Raw genomic sequence first — 7794 nt, 5'->3', positions numbered from 1 at the left:
GCTATGAGTCAGAAACGTCTCGACGGCACATAACAACAACAACAACAACAACAACTACTAATACTTTCACCCAGATGTGTAAGAAACATTAAAAAAAAATAAATGTGGGGACAAATACACAGTAACTGCATCAAAAAGAATTGGCCAAGTCAAATCATTTCAGAAAGTTACACATGATCATGATCCAATGACTCTGCAGGAGGACGTCTAGGCTACATTGAAGGCACTGGTGAAAAATCCAGCTCTAAGAATTGGTGGATACCAGTTGAGGTGTTTTCAAAAATATATGCCATCCTGAATGTGCTCAATTATCTCTGTAAAGAGATTTGAAAAACTGCTAATTGGCAAAGTAGCAGAAAAGGTACATATTTGTGCCCATTCTAGATATAGATGATCCAACAAAAGGTGGAATTTCTCAAATTACCAATATTGTGTGTAAGGAAGATCTTGCTGAATAGTATTTTTAAAAAAATATCTGAAGCAATATATTTACAGGAAACTGTCAAAAATTTACACAGTCCATGGCATGAAATGTGCATGGATGTGGGCTGAAAGTTGAAAATATCAGAAACATATTTACTTGTGTTTTGATTACTATGCAAAGACATTTAGTTGTATTATCACAATAAATTATAGAGAATATTGAAAATGAAAAATTCAGAACTCTTCATTTTATTCATGTGTAACTTAGGAGGACCTGAAGAGCTTGCTGCAGGGGGTCAAGAACTGCAGCCTTCAATATGAACTGAAGATCAACATCAAGGAAAAAAATATTCTCACCACTGGGACAATTGGCAGTATCATGATAGATGGTGAAGAGATTGAGATTGTTAACAGCTTTAGTTGGCTTGGCTTTACAATCAACACTCTTGGTACTAGCAGCCAGGAAATCACAAGATGAATTGCATTGCTGTCAGAGACCTCTCTAAAGTACTGATGAGCAACAATGTCAGTCTGGAGACTAAGGTGCACCAAATCCAGGCCATGGTCTTTGCAATTACTTGCCATGCATCAGAAAGCAGTACAACGACTAGAGATGATAGGAGGAAAATTAATGCCTTTGAGTTGTGGTGTTGGAGAAGAGCATTGAATATATCCTGGACTGCTAGGAGAACAAACAAGTTTGTCCTAGTGAGGGTGAGACCAGGTTACTCCTTGGAGGCAAGGATTCTGCAGCTTTGTCTGACATCCTTTGAACATGTTGCAAGGCGGGACCAGTCCTTGGAAAGGGATGTCATGCTTGGGAGGGTGGAGCGACAGTTAAGAGTGGAAGACACTCGATGAGATGGAATCATTCATTGACTGGAGTAATGGGGGTAGGTGTGTCATACACAATAAGATTGGCACAGGATAGAACAGGGTTTAAGGCTGTTGTACATAGGGTCACTGAGTCACAGGCGACTTGACAGCTCATAACAACAACAACCTGTGCATAGACATAGAAGTTGCTTGACTAGAACGAGAGAAAACTACATAGCAACAACATCTGCTATCAAGACCTCTTGAAGTGCTAAAGAAAAAGGATGTTAAAGACTAAGGTACGCATAACCCAGTCCATGGTATTTTCAATTTCTTCATATGCCTTTGAAATGAAACAATTGACAATGAAGACTAAAGAAGAATGTATGATTTTGAATTGTGATGTGGAAAAAAAAAATGTTGAATAAACCATGGATTGTCAAAAGAACAAACTAATCTGTCCTGGATGAAGTACAACCAGAGTGCTCCATAGAAGCTATACTGGTGAGACTCTGTCTCACATACTTTGGGCATGTTATTAAGAAGGACCAGTTCATGGAGAAGGACATTATGCTTGGAAAAGTAAGGAGTCAATGAAAGTGAGGAACTAGGTTGTTTGACACCATGACTATAACAACACCATTAAGTACTGGAGATATTGTGAGGATAACACAAACTCTGGCAAATGTTTTGGGTTGTTTGGTGTGTTTTTTTTCCTGTTGTACATAGGGTCATTATGAAATAGAACCAACTCAACAGCCCCTAACGGTAACAACAACCATTACAAGTCAGCTACTAATGGAAAGGTTTGTGGTTCAATCCTTCCAGGACACCTCAGAAGAAATGTCACAACATTGAAAGATCAATAGAACACAATTCTACTATGAAAATGTGGTATCATAAGGTTGAGTTAGAACTGACTCAGTGGCAACTGCTTCTCATTGATACCATCTTACTAGATGCACCGTAGGTTAATCCTTACCAAACTGTTATTCTTTGGTGCCATTGCATTAGCTCAGACTGATAGGGACAGTTCACACAACAGAACAAAATCCTTCCAAATCCTGTACCATCATCACAGTCTCTGCTGGACTTTGTTAGGGTACACTGTATTTCAAGAAATCAGATCTTTTCTTAAAATATTTTGAATGTCTTTCAGCCTGAGTGTGTTATCACTCAGCACTGTATCAGATAATGTGCTACTGCTATCCATGGTGTTTTCAATGAACCATTATTTTACAAGTTGATGATCAGCTCTCCTTTCTATTCTGTCTTAATTGGAAAGTTATGTTGAAACTATTTATTAATTTTAGAATAATATTCTTTGAAATTTTTAAAAGAATTTAAAAGAATATTATTTTAAAGACACAGCAATCATTTGTCTATTTGCTGTACTGAACAACTTGGAGTTGCTGTGATGCTGAACACTATTCCATAGTTGTGTCAAATACCATAATGGTTATCCATTATGTAGAGTGGTTGGATGAATTTCCAGATTGATTCATGTTAGGAAGTAGGAGTGGCATCCAGTTCCTAAACAAAATATCTCTAAACTCTACAAACTCTTTTATAAATGTACAGAAATGATGTTAATTATAGAACAGATTTTCAGGTCTCTTCTGCAAAGCTTACTCTGAGTCATATTTGACTTGACAACACAACAACAGATAAATGAGACTATGATATCTGGAGGAACATTCTTCCACTTTGCACATCACTCTTTGTCAATGTGCTGTATGAGGTAACCTAGATTTGCTGTGATGCTAAACCTTGCGCCATGGGAATATCAAATACCAGAATGGTTTCCCATTGTGGACTGTATTTAGTGGAGCTCCTCGTTGTAAAGCAGGTTAAGATGCAGGAGTGGCATCCACTTCCTAAACCATATGCCTCTGGAAACTCTATGACTTGGACAAACAACAATAATAAGCAATAGCTATGGAAAGGCATTAGGTTTTTTGTTCATAGAGTTGCTATGAGTCGACTTCGACTTGATGGTAATCAACAACAATAACATGTTGAAACTAGTCCACTATGGGTGACCCTATTGATATTTGAAATACTGGTATTGACATAGCTTCCAGCATTATAGCAGTATGAAAACTAGCACAGTACAACAAACTGATGGAACCTGAGAAGGTGGTTGGGAAGTGTATTAGCAATCTCAGATCCTGACTCACAGTCTCTCAGCCCACTTTTTTTTTTCTCTGACATTTGCTACTGCAAGCAGCTGTTCATCCAAATGTAGTATGTAGTACTTTATGTCTATGAATATCTTGCTTTCAACCTTGTAGCATTTCTACTATGTTGTTCTCGGACACTTTGGGGAATGTACCTAGATATAATTAGATTTTTTTTTTCACCTGGAAGCAAACAGAATTATTTTTTTCTATAGTCAACCTTTATCTAATGGGTGTATGAGGTAGAAGGTACACATAAGTTACTTTCTTTTCTCTCTTGGACTGACAACACTGAAGAGTATTGAATAAAACTAACCAAAGCTGGGCTTAGATCAAACTATCATAAGGTTGAGTGTAACCAATAGTGACCTTCTATCAGGTTTCAAATGTGAATATTTACAGAAAGAGATTACTCATCTTTCTTCCATAAAGCAACTAGCAGGTTTGAACCACTAAGCTTTGATTGCTCAACGTATAAGCCACTATACCATCAGACATCCTTAGGCTTAGATAGTTGTTGTTAAGTGCTGTCAAGTCAATTACAGCTCATAGTGACCTTATGAACAATGTTGGCTGTTGTTCTTGCTTTTAGATGCTGTTGAGTCCAGTATGATCCATAATGACCCTATGAACAAAATATCTGAACCCTGTCCAATCCTGTGGTCACTGTGTCAATACATCTGGTTAAAGATCTTCCTCTCCTTTTCTAACCTTTTCCCTTTCTCAGTATGATGTCCTGCTCCAAGGAATAGCCTCTCCTAGCAATGTAACCAAATTTTGTGAGTATGTGAAACAAGTATTTCAAGTTATCCTCACTTTCAGCATGCAAGATTGTGTCATCTGCATAATACAAGTTATTGATGAGTAATCCTCTGATCTTGATGTTACATTCTTATTCATGAAGTCTAGTTTTTCATATCATTTCCTCAGCATACAGATTGACTAGGTACGGAGAGAGAAGACAGCCCTGATGTGCTCCCTCCTTAATTTTAAACCATGTAGTATTCCCTTGCTCTGCTTGCACAACAGCTTCTTGGTCTAGGTATAGATTTCTCACAAATACAATTAAGTGCTCTGTGATTCCCATATTTCTCAGTGTCATCCATAATTTGTTATGATCCACACAGTCAAATGCCTTTGCATCATCAATAAAGCATAAAGAGACATTCTTCTGGTATTCTTTACTTTCAGCCAGGATCCATTTGCTATCAGCAATAATATTTCCAGTGCCATGGCCTCTTCTGGCATTTGACACACTACACTGGTGGCTATGAGTGGATTTTGCCTGTACAGCAGCGATCTATTTGAGTTTATCTATAAACTCAGGGGCCCTAGTAGCACAGTAATTAAGCACTTGGCTTTTCACTGAAAGGTCAGTAGTACATTCCTAGTCAATAATCCACAGAAGAGAAGACCTGTAGAATTGTTCCCTTAAAGATTAAGGTTTATAGAACCCTTTATAAGTTCTACTGTCAACTGAGGTTTCTGTGAAGCAAAATGAACTTTCTAATAACTAACAAAACATTCATAACTAACATTCAAAATATATTGCAGAAATTATGTTGAAAGAATATAGTGATTGAGAAAGGAGATTAATGTTTATTGAATTATGTTTTCAACATTGTGTTATTTTTATTTTAAGTTAAACACAATTTTGAGATGATTCTATATTCATATCCAATTAAAAGGGGAAAAAAACCCACAAGTACAGGATGATCATTTGTGTCCTCTTTCCCTCATTTATGGCTTCTGTTTATTAGGAACTTGGTGGAGGGTGACTATGAGTTAAAAATCTATAGCAGTAGGTGGATCTTCAGGGATCTTTCTGGATAGGACTGAACTATGAGCTTTCAAGATAGTAGTTGTGTGTTTACTTGCTTGTGCCATCTAGTTATTTTTTATGTCTTCAGGTATGGGGATAATTGTAGTAAAGTATCACAATCTGTATTAAAATATCACAAAAATTTACCTTTAAGCAACATTTAAATCTTATTCAGATTTATCCAGTTTTACTTGTACTTGTGTGTGTGTGTGTGTGTGTGTGTGTGTGTGTGTGTGTGTGTGTATTTAATACTACGTAAGTTTTCTTTGTAGGTTCTTGTGCCCATCACCTCAATCAGGATGCACATCCATTTCTATAAACTATCCATGTCAGACAAAAGCAAGCACTATATATATTAGCATTTTATTACAATCGTGAAGAAGACAAGAATGTCATTTACAGTTCCTATTTTTTTATATACATCTAAGAGTATTAGTCAATGTACTTCTGGATATCTTGAAAGTTGGAAACAAATAAGGAGGACCAGTCATTGGAAAATGTGGCATTGGTAACAATAATGAGGCTGGGGATGGATGATAAAATTTTGTACAATGATTTATTTGTTGCAAACACCACTTTAAAAGTGGAATTGTGGTGTCAGAGAAGAGTACTGAATATCCTATGGCCTGCCAAAATAAAAAGCAAGTTTTTCTTGGAAGAAGTACAATCATGATTCTCCTTAGAGTCAAGGGAGGTGAAACTTCATCTCATTTATTTTGGGAATATTGCCAGGAAGGGCTAGTCCTTGGAAAAATACATCATGCAAGGAAAGATAGTGTCATCAAAAAAGAGGCAAATTTTCAACAAGCTAGATTGACACAATGATGCTGACAGACACAATAATGTTGAAGATGTCAGTGAGGACACAAGCTTCTCTGACAGAGAAGGATAGGATGGGCATCTCCTCTCGTGCAATTAACTGTCTCTGAAAACCCACCAAAGGGCCTGCTATGGGTTGGTTCTGACTCTGCGGTACACAAGGATTAGACAAGGTTCAGCTCTGATATTCATTGAATTACTATGAGTTGTAATCATTTTGGCAGCATGATACAAAAATGGCAACATACTCAATTTAATTCTTTCCTAAATGTTAACTGTAAAAAGTGTAAGGACAATGTTGGAAATGCCGAGTCTGACTTCTTCTAATTCTATAAAGGGGAACTGTACCCATCAACAATATCCACAGTATAAAACTGATCTCTTAATGCTAGACATGGTCACCAATCTGTTGCATCTACTTCTACCATTTACTGGGCTTGGTATTTGTTGCAAACAACCACACCGATTTTTATAAGACCTCTTTTCCTTACAGTTGTGAGGTTATTACGGATACAGATTGGGACGGTGGGAGAGGGAAGGCAAAGGATATAACACAGTGAAAGTCCAGGTTCATTAAATAGTAGTCCCAAGCCAGGTTAACGTCAAGACTCAGTCCCCCAATTAGTTTATACAACTTCTCAGTCAACAGCAAAATACAGTCTCTCAATTAATTCAAGCAGCCCCTTGGTCAACAGCAAAATATCTTTGATGTAAGCAACAATTGCTCCAAACAACATGCTGTTTTCTCTGCTTTTTTTCCTGGTGTTGAGATTCCCAAATTCTGCAACTTAATTTGCTCAATTTACTAGGGAGTCCAGGTAATAATTCAAAGGCTAACATGTCTTAGAGCTCTGATGGCCTAGTGGCAAGAAGCTGTGCTACAATCTAGAAGGCATGCTGTTCCAGGCCCACAGCTGTTCCACAGGAGAAGGATGGGCAATTTCCTCCTATGCAATTAACTGCCTCTGAAAACCCACCAGGTCTGCTATGGGTTGGTTCTGACTCAACATTACACAACAACAACAACAAAACCAACATGCCTTAAGGGGGGAAAATGACTTATGCAGCTGTAGGTTATCTAGGTGGGCCACCTGCCCACAGCTGGAAACCATGTCTTTAGAGAAACTAAGACGGGTGAGTGGAAACTCAAAGATTCATTTTACATACATGTTCCCAACTGGTCATGTGGTCAGGTTTAAGGCAATGGATAGAAAAGTCATTCTTAAAATCCTAATACCACGCTAACCCAAAGATCACACTTCCCTGATAGTTTGAATCCACCATCACCTCTGTAGGAGAAAGATGTTCAACTCTCCCTGGGTGGTCTACAGCCTATGAAAACCTACTGGAGGGTCAGCTATAAGTCACATATATCTCGCAGGGACATAACAACAGTATATATAGAGAGGAACTCGTGTGTTGTACTCCATATGGTTTGGTACTGCTAGCTTAAAGGTGGTCTCTCTCGTCAGTTTGAATCCACCAGCAACTCCTCAGAAGAGAGATGGGAAATCTTCTGTGCATTTGATCACCTCTAAAAACCTACTGGAGGATCAACTATGTGTCAATTTTGACTCTATACTAATTAGCTTAAGGATTTTTGTTGTTGTTGTTGTTGTTGTACGTATATAAAATAGAAGGATACACAAGAGGCTGGTTAACAGTATTGTCTTAAAGAGCAGATCTTGGGAGAGGGTTTTATTACTTTTAAATTTATTTTTAAATTCATTTTAT

Source organism: Elephantulus edwardii, unplaced genomic scaffold (assembly GCF_000299155.1).
Source record: "Elephantulus edwardii isolate Elephantulus edwardi_28Jun2011 unplaced genomic scaffold, EleEdw1.0 scaffold00032, whole genome shotgun sequence".
In the NCBI taxonomy this organism is placed as follows: domain Eukaryota; kingdom Metazoa; phylum Chordata; class Mammalia; order Macroscelidea; family Macroscelididae; genus Elephantulus; species Elephantulus edwardii.
This window is presented reverse-complemented; position numbering follows the sequence as displayed.